This window comes from Paroedura picta, chromosome 10 (genome assembly GCF_049243985.1).
Source record: "Paroedura picta isolate Pp20150507F chromosome 10, Ppicta_v3.0, whole genome shotgun sequence".
NCBI lineage: Eukaryota > Metazoa > Chordata > Lepidosauria > Squamata > Gekkonidae > Paroedura > Paroedura picta.
Genome location: NC_135378.1, coordinates 69308683 through 69324005, shown reverse-complemented (window position 1 = coordinate 69324005; position 15323 = coordinate 69308683). Strand labels below are relative to the sequence as shown.

Below are 15323 nucleotides of genomic sequence, written 5' to 3'. Positions count from 1 at the left end.
GGCGCTAGCAGTTCCCCCCCCCCCCCCCGCTCCGTGGAGCAGCCTACCTCCGTGGAGCAGCAGAAGCGGCTGTACTGTTGGGCTGACGGCCCCAGCGGCTTCGGGGCGGTCAGCGACTTGGCGGCGGGCTGCGGGGCTCGTTGGCCGCGTCAGGCAGGGAGTCCCCGGCGTTCCCCCCCCCCCGCTCCGTGGAGCAGCCTATCTGCGTGGAGCAGCAGAAGCGGCTGTACTGTTGGGCTGACGGCCCCAGCAGCTTCGGGGCGGTCAGCGACTCGGCGGCGGGCTGCGGGGCTCGTTGGCCGCGTCAGGCAGGGAGTCCCCGGCGTTTCCCCCCCCCCCGCTCCGTGGAGCAGCCTATCTGCGTGGAGCAGCAGAAGCGGCTGTACTGTTGGGCTGACGGCCCCAGCGGCTTCGGGGCGGTCAGCGACTCGGCGGCGGGCTGCGGGGCTCGTTGGGCGCGTCAGGCAGGGAGTCCCCGGCGTTTCCCCCCCCCCGCTCCGTGGAGCAGCCTATCTGCGTGGAGCAGCAGAAGCGGCTGTACTGTTGGGCTGACGGCCCCAGCGGCTTCGGGGCGGTCAGCGACTCGGCGGCGGGCTGCGGGGCTCGTTGGCCGCGTCAGGCAGGGAGTCCCCGGCGTTTCCCCCCCCCCGCTCCGTGGAGCAGCCTATCTGCGTGGAGCAGCAGAAGCGGCTGTACTGTTGGGCTGACGGCCCCAGCGGCTTCGGGGCGGTCAGCGACTCGGCGGCGGACTGCGGGGCTCGTTGGCCGCGTCAGGCAGGGAGTCCCCGGCAGTCGCGCTGTGCGCGGCTGCCGGGGACTCCCTGGCCGGAGGCCTGACGCGGCGAGAGGCGCTTCGCGCCTCTCGCCGCGTCAGGCCTCCGGGCAGGGAGCCCCCGGCAGCCGCGCACAGCGCGACTGCCGGGGACTCCCTCAGGCGGCGGCCTGACGCGGCGAGAGGCGCTTCGCGCCTCTCACCGCGTCAGGTCGGGAGCAACTGAGAGCCGCGCTGCGCGCGGCTCTCAGTTCCTGGGGCTGGGAATCGGAGGGACCAATCGGCAGGCGCTTCGCGCCTGCCGATTGGTCCCTCCGATTGTCTGTCATGAGGAAGGGTCCAATCTGGACCCTTCCTCATCCCGGACTCATCCCGCCCCAGGACCCCTTACTGCTTTATTTAGACCGTGGCGCCCGCGGCGCCACGGGCGGTTTACAGATAAAATACAAAAGACCAAATCTAATAAATACTTGAAATCGCTGCTCCTTAGCATCACCCTGTTTGTGAATACTCAAGAGATGTCTGTCTCGATGCTCTCAAAGACACAGGTGGATTAGGTGGATCTTTAGTCTGATAAGGAAAGTAGTATTTAGGTTCTTATGGGTGGAGATGGTCTGGATTTACATGTCTGTTACCACTGAGAATAGTTACGGTAGACTGCACTTTAGGAAGGTATTTTTAAACATCTTTTGATAGCCATCGCTGTTGTGGCATAGACCTCTAACAATGATCCGTGCCCCAGACTGGTTCATTTTGGCATGAGTTAAATACAATCCACCTTGATCCCTCTCCAGAAAAGAGTTGGTGGCTATTTCAAAAACAGTGCTGGAGAGTGCAGCCACTAATTATTTTGCCCAACAAGATAAAGTATTGATTGAGTCCTGCTTCCTGATTGCTGTTAAGGCATTATGCCAAGGCGGAGTGTTGTAGCATCGTGTAGAAAGACTCTTTCCTGCCGGTTCTGAAATGCAGTGGGATGCGCTATGAATCATTAAAAAAAAGAAACCCTGATTGCAATCTGAATCAGAGATGAAACATACAACTAGATAAATACTGAAGCGGGAATTGCATTAGTATATCATAAATGTAATAATTTTAGTCTTGACTACACGTTCCAACAGAACTTCTTTATCTACCCTGGTTGAACTGTGGAAAGTGTGAGAAGCCTTGGAATACTTAAAACAGACTTGGGTAACTGGGATTGGGCCATGATTTGTAATTGAGTTGTGCAGAGAGGCATCATCTGTGTGTGGTCCTCTTTGCAGTTTTGGCCAACCATAGAGGAACCAGCCAGTTTGCTGTGATAGCACATGTGGCATTCTATGAACTCTTGATGGTCCTGCTATGTTTGCCAGTGTACATCTCTCCTCTCCACCAAGCTCTTTCTCTGCATGACATGGCTTGCAGTGCCATTACAGTGATAATGATTACTTGATAGGCACTTCTTTCATTGAGTGTCAGCCTCCCGTGTTCAGTGGCCTCCTCTCGTAATTTAGCACTATGTCAAAATATTAATGGGTCATCATAGTGTTCACTGATCTTGAGAGCTGAATGTAGTACTTAAGAGCATTCCCCCTCCTTTCAACTTTGATAGGGACCATTGTTTTCTCAGTAGTGTTCAAGTCATTCTTGTTTTAGTTTCCAAGTATACTTGTGAGGTCTCAGTATAAGGTAGTTTTGAAGGTGGACTTTGCTTCATTGAAGAAACCATCCCAATATGTCAGATGCACAATGTAAATCAAATCTAGAACTTTAGATGAATATCTACATTACATTCAATTGTTCATGGCTGCAATCCAGTGCAACCACCATGGATGCACTAGGTAGGCATTTCATCCCATATAATGCAAGAGAAATAAGTTCTTTGTCATCGCAGAGCTCCATATAGTATATCTGGGAAAAGGAATTATTTTGCATGTGTGGGATTTTGATGGTTGCTCATACATTCTGAAGACATGGTCTCATTTACTCTTCTGGCATCAAAGCAAAATAAACATAGTTGCTTGAAGTCATCTCGTGACAGTAGTAGCTAGTCTGTCTACACAATGATGAACATGTGGAGTTCCTGGAAGAAGTGTTTGTGCCAGAGGTCATGCAGAGGCAGACACACAGAGATGGAGATGGACACTAGAAGTATGCGCAAAATAAAACTTTCATTTTGTGTGTACTCATTTGTTGGTCATTGCTTTGTGTGAACAGGCCATCACAGATAGAGAACTAGGTAGAGACAGTTCACAGGTTCAGATGTAAGCCAACCAGTTATATATGGATGGAATATCTGATTCTAGCAGAGTTTAGGAAGGTATTTAAGTATTTATTAGATTTAAAAAATCATAGGCAATTAAAAAAAAACATTCATCATTTTGACTCCATGAGAAACAATACAGTTATTTTTTAAAGGAATTATGTATGTTACTAATTACTTGTTGCCTTTTATCACTGAAATTCTACTTTTAAAAGGAAAAGAGAGAGCATGCACAACTCTGCAACATTTATTACTTACTAGGATGTTGTGACAGCCATTAATGTGCTGCTTGTAAACTTGTAATGCTGCAACGTTCTGTTAAAGTGTTAAAAAAAACCCACTGTTGCACATCCGAGCCCATTATGCCATTTATAAGTGAAGTGATTGTTTTCTTGAAGCATCATGAGAGCTTCAGGAAGCTGTAGTTAAAGTCATCTGTTGTAAATTCTTTCAGGTCTTGCACAAAAAGTCAGAGATAAGAAGATGCCTAGCAGGATCTGGATATGGAAGAAGAGCATTCCAGCTTCAACAATAGAAAATACTTTTTGAGTAATATATTGGAATAGCCATGCAGATTACATTTAGTCCTTGCTTTCTGACTGAACTGTAAAGCCTCCTTTGAAGGCCTGTACAATATGCATATGGGGGGATGGAGTAGGTTGTTTGAAAAGTAACCCTCTGCCATCCAATGAAGAGTTAACTTTCAGTTGATAAAAGCATGGGAAGTGATGTTAGGCTGGCAGTCTACATGCTGTTTCTAGAATCCTAGAATAGAGTCATCTGTATGTCACCTTCGAGTTCTATCTAGTCTAACCCCCTGCTCAATGCAGAATCAGCCTGAAGCATCCAGGATAAGTATCTGTCCAGCCGCTGCTTGAAGACTCTCAGTGAGGGGGAACTCACCACCTCCTTAGCCAGTCGATTCCACTGCTGAACTACTCTGAATGTGACTTTTTTTTCTCCTGATATCTAGCTGATATCATTCTCCATGTCAGGGGTAGTCAAACTGCAGTCCTCCAGATGTCATGGGAATTGTAGTCCATGGACATCTGGAGGGCCACAGTTGGACTCCCCCTGCTCCATTTGGTTTAAACCCATTAGTTACAGGTCCTCTCCTCTGCTGTCAACAGGAACCTTTCCCTGCCCTCCTCTAAGTGAAAATCTTTCAGATAATTAAAGACAGCAATCATGTTCCCTCTCAACCTCCCTCCTCTTCTCCAGACTGAACATTCCCAACTCAATCTTTCCTCATAGGGCTTGGTCCCCAGGCCTTGGATCATTCTTATCGCTCTCCTCTGAACCCTCTCAATTTTGTCCATGTCCTTTTTGAAGTGAGGCCTTCTGTTTAATTCTGTATCTCCCTCCTTTGATTTCAGAAGTAACCCAGTAGATCTACTGGAAGACTAATTGAGTGGACTACAATAGCTGTGATACATTTGCGTGGATAAAGGAAAAACAGCATGGTCTTGAATATTGATGGGACATAAACATTCTGTGTTTTATAGCTGTGTCTTGCTGTTTTCAACCGGCATCAAAGAAGCGAGTTCCTTCTCCGAAGGGCTGAGCACAATTAGCAGCTGGTGGAAGAAAATGGTCCTGTTTCTAGGGTGTAACTAGCTATTAGCTTGCTGAGTGATAAGGAGGTAAAAGAGGAAGTACCTGTGATCAGCCAGGGACTGGTGTAGTTGTCATCTCTTTTGTGGCTATCTGTGATGCTTGCAGGTCAGTGTGTCATTCAGCTGCGAACAGCCAGAGAAAACCAGTGTGTCAAAGTGCCTGTAAGCATACAACCGAGCTTTAAGGGATCCAGAAGCCCGAATCACTGAGATAATGAAGGCTTTAACATTATTGCTTTAAGTCGTGGTACCAGCTGGAAACGATGCCTTGTATCCAACCACTCTACTCAGCCATAGTTCTTCCAACAGAGGAAGGGATGCCTTCCAAGGTTGCTGAATGGAATGGTAGCATGTAAGCCGATGAGTTATCCACAGATATACATGAAACTCACAGGTAAGTCTGAAAGAAAAACTCATTCAAGTCTTGCCGTAGGAAACGCCATACTTACTGAGAAGTTGTTTTAAAGTTTTATTTTTTTAACGAACAATAAAACATGCATATAGAATAAAATTACCCTGTGGGCTTTTTCCATGCGAATAAACAAAAACTTCATTACTAATCCAAATTCTGGCTTAGCTTTAAAACTAGGTTTCCATTTTAGCTTTGCCCTTCAGCTCTTCTTTTACTCCTGTCTCTCACGGTTTCGCAAATGCTCAGTATTAAATTATTTCAAGAGGAAGGCTGCTGCAAGCCATTGCTTTTTTTTCCCTTAACGATAATGGCAAAGAGTGAATGCCAGGTTGAAAGCATAAGAGTACGGAATGATGGTGGGGGAGGGGGAACCCTCACCCCATCTCTCTTGTTGCAGTGAAGATATTTCTCCATGCCTCTTACAAGAACTACAATTAAAAATAGCAGTGAGGTCAGGTAATTCCAGAAAACAAGACTTTCCAGTTTCGCCGTGCTATGAAACCGCCTATGTATACTGATACAGAATCCCTTACCTGATGCATATGGTTTTTATTAATGCATTCTGCCATCTGGATGGCACTGTAGACTGGTTACCAGATAAACCTGAATTAAACTTGTAAGCAACTTGGAACACCCACAACATTAGTTTAGTGAATGAGTTCTTACATTGGTATGATACTTTGCATATTGTTTGCATGTTGGTTTAAAATAACCTTGCTTCCTGATTTGCGTCTGTGGATTACCATCTTAAAGATCTTCCAGTGAGACATAAAAGAGTGAGGGGTGGGGGGGAGATGATCTCAAGGAAACTTTCTAGAAACCGTGCACAAGCCATAATCTTAATCCTGCTTAATTTGAATTCGGTAAAACTGAGGGACTTGGTTGGCATCTTTGAAAGTAGGCTGGTTCTACCCAATAAGCATTACATGGCGTTCTGTCTCTTGAAAACTGAAATGTTGAGAAACACCTTTGATTTATTTTGCAAGTCACTGATATTGTCAATTGATTAGTTCCTTAAAGGTGACATTTTTATGAGGCCATTTTCTTTCTTAATAGTGTTGCTAAAATATCTTTATCAGTGGCTATATTAGATACTCTTGCATGAGAACCTGTTGAATGGTTCCTTCTGATTTCTTTTATGGAGATATTGCAAAACGTTCAGGGAGAGTGGCTAGCTGTTTTAAAAGAAATGCCAGCCGGCCCAAGTTCACTAGATGGACGCACATCTTGTGGTACTGGAAGACCGAGAGATGCAGGGCTCCAACCTGCTTTAGCTTTGTTGCTGCCGCCTGAGTTCCTTTCTCATTCAGAGTTTCTCCAGATACAGCCAGCTTTGAGGCTCCACGTGGACTTTGCGCACGTGTCAGCAGTGTTTACAAACACCCTCCCAGAATTCCCAGGAGCTGTTGCGTAACAACCAGGCGGGTGCAACATTTCAAGAAACAGCACTAGCGCTGACCTGCTAAGGTCCACGTTTCGACTCCATTTTTATATCATCCACAGCCACCAGAGCCTTATTATAGTTGTTGGAGTATTCTGTGAGCCAATTTTTTTAAACCCTCTTTGTTTTGGCTACATTGAGCTCTGTAGCTTGCAACAAGGTCATTTGTGGTGAGCCATAAATAGAAGCTTCATTGCTTGACAAAGAACTGGAGCCGGGCAGTGCAAGCTAGAGTTTGTGCGGCAAAGGGAGTAAATTTAGATTCCGGTTGCTAAAAAGAATGCTGTGGACAGCTACAAACACATGCAAACTGTAGGTATATTTATTTTGGATCCTACAAATTTTTTAGCAGTCAGTACCTGCAATCCTGCACGTGGCTAGGCTGCTTAAATTCTGTCAGTATGAAATGGGATTTACTGGGTTGGGGCAGCCCAGTTGTTAGTTACAATTTCTTTAAAAAAAAAACAAAAGCATCCCATCATTTTCACTGCTTTCACTATTCTTCTTTGCCTGTTGTTAACGTGTGTCTTTTGCGCATTATGCTGGCTTGGACTTAGTAAATTGAGCAGGCGGCTAAGCATCCAAGCAAGGAATGCTGTCTTAAGAACTAGGTAGCAAGAAATAGATAGTATCTTGGATCCATTTTGTTAGTTATCTTTTAAGCCAGGGGTAGTCAACCTGTGGTCCTCCAGATGTCCATGGACTACAATTCCCACAATTCGCTTGCTGGCAGGGGCTCATGGGAATTGTAGTCCATGGACATCTGGAGGACCACAGGTTGACTACCCCTGTTTTAAACCACAGTCCCAGAATGCTGCTCATCCACAAACACATCTGCAGAAGGTTGTCTCAGTTATGTTCTTGGACAGAAAGCAAGCCACATTTCTTGCACAAATTTCATTATTTTCTCTTAACCACTCCACTGAAATTGCAAGAACTTTTTTTTCTTGCTGCATTTCTTAATTGTTCATACATTAAAGAACCTTTTATTTCGCATTAATGTATTATTTTACAACTTGGAACCCATAAAATATATATGTTCAGAAGATTAATAGTTCCCCTCCGTGTGTTTTGGTACTTTGTGGGCTCTCTGTTTAAAATCTTAAAAAAACAAATCTTGGCTTAATATGAGCAAAGGCAAACTCAGGAGGGTTTAGTAATATTTTAACTCTGTCCAATTCCCAGCTCTGACTGTAAAGGTTGAAAATAAATAAGCTCCACAGGTATGCTTTGAATAAACTGGCAAAAGGCCCCCCCAGTATTTTATCTCTGTTTTCTGTTGAAAACATCCCAACACAAAAATTTGTGGCTAAAACATGAATGCTTTGGTTGTAGCTTTTAATGAACAGACTGGAGAGATGGAACCTCATGATTGCATATACCAACTTGGGGAAGAAGGAATAAAAGTTTATGACATCAAGCGTTCAGGAGATTTTGGCTTGAACTCCAGTGTTCTCTAGGAAAAGAAATGTGTTTCATCAGTTTTTAAAACGATGCCTGGCAGAAATGACTGGTCAGTCATGGAAGACAACCGTGATGAGCACAAATCGGATCAAAACACACCAGTCTTTCTGCTGCATGTACGGTTCAGATGTATTAATATCGCGGTGCCAGGTTTACCTCCCAAGCGATGTCTCATAACGTGACTGCGCGCATGTGGCTGTAGTATTTACAAACATGATCCCAGAATTCCTGAGGGCAGTTATGTAATAGCCAGCGACTGCTGTATCAGGCTAACTAAAATGACCTGGATCGCGGATGTTGGCATGGACTCAATGAAGCAGTCGGGGGGAAAAAAAGCCACGCACACTAGGAAAACATACTCTGGGTGCCTAAGCGGAGAGCTTAGCTCTTTCCCTGTTTTACGGTATTACGGCCAGCAAAAGAGAAATTTTCCACTACACTCTCCAAAATAGCAACCGCTAACAAGTATGAGTAAGCAGTTCAGCCACTTCAGAATAAATAATGATAGTGCGCTGTAACCTTTCGTTTCTTAAGCATAGTAACTTGGACCGTTCTTAAATCGGGCAGAGATAAAAGAGCTGTAGTATTGAATCTGTGACACAAATTTATTTCTTCAGAAATGGTTTTCTTGGATACTTGCCTTAGCCATTTGCTTAATGTTGAAAACAATGCAGTTAGGGAGGGGGACTGTTTGCATAATTCCATGCATAGATGCAGATGTGCTCGCAATGAGTAGGTGAAAGTCCCTTCAGTTTGCCGAGGAGTTTCTCTGCATACAACACAATGACCCTTGTAGAAGATCTGTCATAGGTATTGGGAGCCTGGGATATCATGTACTGTCACTATTTGTGAGTCAGTTTGGTATAGTGGTTAGGAGTGTGGACTTCTAATCTGGCATGCCGGGTTCGATTCTGTACTCCCCCACATGCAACCAGCTGGGTGACCTTGGGCTCGCCACGGCACTGATAAAACTTTTCAGACCGAGCAGTGATATCAGGGCTCTCTCAGCCTCACCCACCTCACAGGTGTCTGTTGTGGGGAGAGGAAAGGGAAGGCGACTGTAAGCCGCTTTGAGCCTCCTTTGGGTAGGGAAAAGTGGCATATAAGAACCAACTCTTCTTCTTCTTCTATTTTGAACACTATTTAAACACATTGTCAGGCCCTTAGTTTGCCATGACAGTAGTATATATGCACTAGAAAACAAGACCCCTTGTTCAAAAAATGTTCTGTGTATATGCTATGGTGATAATGAGAAATAGATTATTCTTTTTGTTACTTAGTTAACAAAGCAGTGGCAGGTGCCCTGAAATGGATATCCTCTTAGCATTCTGGCTGTCAAACAATCTCAGCTTTTCAGTACATTATAATGACATATAAATACATTTTACCCAGAAGTCATGTGTGTGGTTTTCTGCCATTAAAAAAAAAATAAAAAATTAAGAAGCAAATTTCAGTTTACTCATCTGAGTACATCATGGAGTCTACCTTTCATTTAGTATTAATTCTGAGATATTTAAATTTAATTATTCTCCAGAACTCTGGCAGAGTGCAACCTGCCGTATCTGTCCTGCTGAAGTTGTGTGAATGAAGCACTCAATGGAAATGCAGTAATAACTGGGCTTTTTCTGTGTGTTGACTTAACAACTGAAAGCACATTCGCAAGACTTAGATCCATGTGATTCCTCATCTTGAGGTGATTGCATTGCTATTTTCTGATCAAATTACAGCCTTTAATTCCCATCTCTTCATAGAATCATAGAATCATAGAGTTGGAAGGGGCCATACAGGCCATCTAGTCCAACCCCCTGCTCAACGCAGGATTAGCCCTAAGCATCCTAAAGCATCCAAGAAAAGTGTGTATCCAACCTTTGCTAGAAGACTGCCAGTGAGGGGGAGCTCACCACCTCCTTAGGCAGCCTATTCCACTGCTGAACTACTCTGACTGTGAAAAACTTTTTCCTGATATCTAGCCTATATCATTGTACTTGATGTCCTCTCCTCTGCAGCCAACAGAAACAGCATCCTGCCCTCCTCCAAGTGACAACCTTTCAAATACTTAAAGAGGGCTATCATGTCCCCTCTCAACCTCCTTTTCTCCAGGCTGAACATTCCCAAGTCCCTCAACCTATCTTCATAGGGCTTGGTCCCTTGGCCCCAGATCATCTTCGTCGCTCTCCTCTGTACCCTTTCAATTTTATCTACGTCCTTCTTGAAGTAAGGCCTCCAGAACTGCACACAGTACTCCAAGTGTGGTCTGACCAGTGACGTATACAATGGGACTATGACATCTTGTGATTTTGATGTGATGCCTCTGTTGATACAGCCCAAAATGGCATTTGCCTTTTTTACCGCTGCATCACACTGCCTGCTCATGTTTAGTTTACAATCCACAAGTACTCCAAGGTCTCGTTCACACACAGTGTTACCTAGAAGCGTATCCCCCATCCAGTAGGCATGCTTTTCATTTTTCTGACCCAGATGCAGAACTTTACACTTATCTTTATTAAATTGCATCTTGTTCTCATTTGCCCATCTTTCCATTGTGTTCAGATCTCGTTGAACTCTGTCTCTATCTTCCGGAGTATTTGCCAGTCCTTCCAATTAGGTGTCATCTGCAAACTTGATGAGTAGTCCCTCCACCCCCTCATCTAGATCATTAATAAATATGTTAAAAAGTACCGGGCCAAGCATCGAGCCCTGAGGTACCCCGCTACTCACCTCTCTCCAGTCTGATGAAACACCATTGACAACAACTCTTTGAGTGCGGTTCTCTAACCAATTCCCTATCCACCTGACTATCTGAAAATCCAGATTGCAGTCCTTCAATTTATCCATCAGAACATCATGGGGAACCTTGTCAAAAGCTTTACTAAAATCCAAGTAAATGACATCAACCGAATTTCCCCGATCCAGCAAACCTGTTACTTGGTCAAAAAAGGAAACCAGGTTGGTCTGGCAGGACCTGTTGGAGACAAATCCATGCTGACTTCCTTGGATCACCAAATTGTCCTCCAGATGTTTGCAGATCGCTCCCTTTAATATCTGCTCCATTATCTTCCCCACAACAGAGATCAGACTCACTGGTCTGTAGTTTCCCGGGTCATCCTTCCTCCCTTTTTTGAAGATCGGAATAACATTTGCTCTCTTCCAGTCCTCCGGGACATCTCCAGTCCTTAAAGAGGTTCCGAAGATAATGGACAAGGGCTGTGCAAGTTCTCTGGAAAGTTCTTTGAGTACTCTCGGGTGCATTTCATCTGGACCAGGGGATTTGAACTCATCCAGTGCAGCTAAATGCCTCTCGACAACTTCTCTATCCATGTTAACCTGCCACCCAGACACTGTCCTTTGGCTATGGCCATCTCTAGATGTGCCTAAACACTTTGACCTGTGGGAAAAAACAGATGTAAAATAGGCACTAAGCCTTTCTGCTTTCTCTGCATCTTCCGTTAGAGTTTGTCCATCCGCACCCAACTGTGGGCCTATTGCCTCCTTTACTTTACGTTTGCTCCTCACATAACTGAAAAATCTTTTCTTGTTACAATGGGCTTCCCTGGCCAATCTTAGCTCACTCGCAGCTTTGGCCTTTCTGATGATTGATCTACAGTGCCTAGTAACCTGTAGGTACTCTTCTTTAGAGCTCTGTCCTTCCCTCCATTTCCTGAACATTTTCCTTTTCTTTCTTAGTTCCTCTTGAAGTTCTCTGTTCATCCAAATAGGCTTCTTAGAGCTCCTGCAGTGTTTTCGTCTTTCTGGGATAGTCATTGATTGAGCATGCAATAGCTCCTGTTTGAGTAGCGCCCACCCTTCACATGCTCCCTTCCCTTCCAGCATTCTCGTCCATGGTATGACACACATCATGTCTCTGAGTTTATTAAAGTTTGCCCTACGAAAATCCAACATCCGTGTCTGGCTACAAGCTTCCTTGGCTCCCCATCTCAAAAGGAATTCTATGAGGACATGGTCACTTCCCCCTAGGGTCCCCACCTCCTTCACCTCATCCACCAACTCTTGCCTGTTGGTCAGTATTAAGTCCAGTATGGCTGAACCTCTTGTGGGTTCATCTACCATTTGATAAATGAAATTGTCAGCCAGGCAGGTCAGAAAGGTCAGAAAGAAATACTCCTTTAAGCATGTGATTCACAATAATCATGAATTACTAATTCCTAAATTGGTCCTGAGAACCATTAGTGTGCTGTGATGAATGAAAGTTTCCAAGAGCCCACAGTAACCACCACCTATGGAAGGCACTATCAAGTGCATCTCTGCAAGAACCTCTTTTCAATAAGGCAGCTCATTCAGCAGTGGTGAATTCTTCTGTGAGTGAATAATTTGGCCATATCCCTGCATGTCGCCACAAATGTTTCGTAGAATAGTGTGGGTGAGAAATGGTCTCCAACACCATGCTTTCAGTTTAAATTCAGAAAAAGTGCCTCTGCTGTAGAAGTTTAGAAAAGTGTCCAAAAAGGGAAATACCCCCCTAGTGGAGCATACCAGCTTGCTTCCAGTTGTGAAAGCGATCATATCTTGCCCTCTACCTTGTTCATTGAGTTGAAGGTTTCTAAATTCTTTCAGGCTTTGGAGTCACCATGCTGGATATATTAGCTCATCAGCCGAAACTGAGTTGGCTGCTAATTTTTCACTTGTCTCAATATATCAGATAACCAACAGTAGAGTAAAAGCTGTCATCTCATGACATTTAGCTATTTTAAAATGCTGAATGTATCGCTTCAGAAGTTCATGCTATCTTATAGATGGAGATCAAAAACTTTTCTTATACAGGTTGCTATCTGGCTAAACCCACAAACAACCTTTTAAAAGATAGCATGTGAATGTCTCTGAAGGATTAGCCTGTTGGCATTATGCTAGCACAATGAGTTTCTGAGCTTTTAAACTTGTTGACCTTTATGGGCAGCCCTGCTACAGACTTCAATGGTGGTGTGATGACAAAATTCTATGGGTGTTCCACAGAGTTCTCTCCAATTATTTTCTTGAAGTCATGCTCCTTGGGCATTGCCTAAACAAGATCTTTATATCTAATGGTTAGCTCTTGCCAATCACCAGAGCAGCATAATGGGGCCACCCACTGGCAAGGTAATGGTCTCAACATTCTTGAGAGACTCCCCAGATACGCAGAAAAATATAACGTTGTAAATTGCCCCCTCCTTCCAAATTTTTTTAAAAAGTGTTTTTGAAGGCTGAATAAGTTCTGGAAGCCACAGAATCCTGACAGCAACCCTGTTAAAGGAAATGGGAAGACAGTATTCTCAAAGCACGAGTGCTCACCCAGCCTTGGATGTGAAGATCTTTTCCAACTGCTTCCCTCTTCTACAAATTCTTGTGAACAGATCTTCTGAATTTATAACTTCAGAAATGTTGGCAGTATCCTTTTGAATGTGATGGACTTCGGTTCATTGTGCATGAATTGACTCAATTTATCATTCCTCTCCCCCCCCCAAAAAAAACAAAACTTGTATTGACTATTGTCCTCAGTCAACAAGGTGGTCTAGGAAATTGCACAAAGTGGTTCCCAGAACTCTGGTGCTTTAAGCAAGCTTTTGATACATGCAAATCCCCTTGGTCAGCTTATTGCAAAGAGCCCCCCAAGGACTGTAAACATCCTGTGTTCTGCTTTGTGAAAGTAATTTCTGTTGTCATGCAAGAGAGATGGCAGATGAGAAGATAACCCTCTATCTGGATTGTGCTCCTTGCGATGGCATGTGAGGAAATGACATGGTCTATTTATTATAGTCACCATGGTTCAGTGTTTCTGCATGAAAAAGTGTTACCTGTTCATAGACCAGCAGCAGGCTTGTGGAGAAGACTGAGCAAGAAAGAGCCTTCTTCCTAATATTTTAGGTGCTTTATGAGAGAGCCTTTGGCCATGCCATGAGTTCCTACCTGCCTTGTGAAGCATGGCCCAGAGGTGGGTTTACCTTCTCAGTTGCTGTTTGTGAGAATTAGGACTCTTACATTTCCCAGTTCTATTTTAATTTTTATTCAACATTTCTCAGAATGTGACTACTATGTGGAACTGCTGGCTTAGATTGGAAAGTGTCTGGAGATTTTAGGGGTGGATCCTGGGGAGGGCAAGGTTTGTGGAGGGAAGGGACCTCACCAGACCTTCCAAAGCAGCTATTTTCTCCAGGGGAACTGACCTTGGTTGTTTGGAGATCAATTGTAAAAGCAAGAGCTCTACAGGTGCCACCTGGAAGCTGGCAAACCTAGACTGTAGCTAATCATCAAAACATTTATGTTTAGGAGGGTGGTCTCCCATGTTTGGTCTGCAACAGCTGGATTAGAGTCTAGTAGCACCTTAGAGACTAACAGGATTTGGGGGGTATAAGCTTTTGAGAGTCAAGGTATCAACAGGGTCTGACAAAAGAAGCTTCAGCTCTCAAACATTTATACCCCAATCAATATCAAGCCTACAGTCCATAAAGTGCTTTGTCAGCCCAGGATGTATTGACCTTAATTTTTAAAGGATAGGACTGTGTAGGAGATGAAGGAAGAAAGATCTAAAGAATAGTTGTCCTTGCAAAGTGGCAAATACTGTGTGTCAGTTTAGATTAACATCTTAGAATAAATATAGACGCTGTCATGCGTTTGTCATCTAAACAGTGAAAAAAGAAAGAAATCCTGTCCAGCTGGTTTTGCAAAAGCCACACCTATAGCTGTATTATGTCCTCTCCTTTGCTAGGTGAAATGGCTTGCACGTATTTGAGGGCAAAATTAAGACACGACAGGACTTTGCAGCTTTGTATCGATAGAAAACATTCTGGTTTGAAAACCCACCCAGGATGACAGGACATATGAATACCCTTTGCTACATGGACCTCAAGAGTACCTGGGCTGTTTTGGTCTGAGTAAAAAACAAACAAGCCGATCTTTTGTTTTCTAAAAGACAATTTTCTTTCAGCTCAAGAGGCAAAGGGTTCTCTTTTGGACAGCCTGAATTGCTTGGAGCTTTGTGACATCAGAGTGGCCTTGAGAGGTTAGGAGCCCAACCTTCAGGAAAGGGAATTTAGGTTTAGATAGCCTCATTTCAGAAGGAAGGAGGAGAGCAGAAATGGGACAGGATGGCTAAAAGTGTACTTCTGGGATTTAAAAAACAACTTGTAATATTCTTTCAGTAAACAAGCACCGTGAAATGTCAAGACTAGAACAAAATCCACAAAAATGGGAATGTGAATATGGTTGAGGCAAGTAACATGTTAGCATTTGATAAAGTAGTCTATTGAGTTAATAGCTGTTAGTAATGGTGAAAAGTAATGCACAGGGCTGGAAGGAAACTCTAGGTTAGAAAACTCCTGGATTTTTGATAATGGAGCCAAGGGAGGGTAGCATTTGGGGAAGGATCTCAGCAGGTATGATGC

At 44.2% G+C, this 15323-nt stretch overlaps 1 protein-coding gene across 3 annotated transcripts in view; it reads left to right on the top strand.

Annotated features, from left to right (window-relative positions):
- Window positions 1-15323, top strand: part of TET2 (tet methylcytosine dioxygenase 2) — a 90695-nt gene that overhangs the window by 4749 nt on the left and 70623 nt on the right. The window lies entirely within an intron of this gene.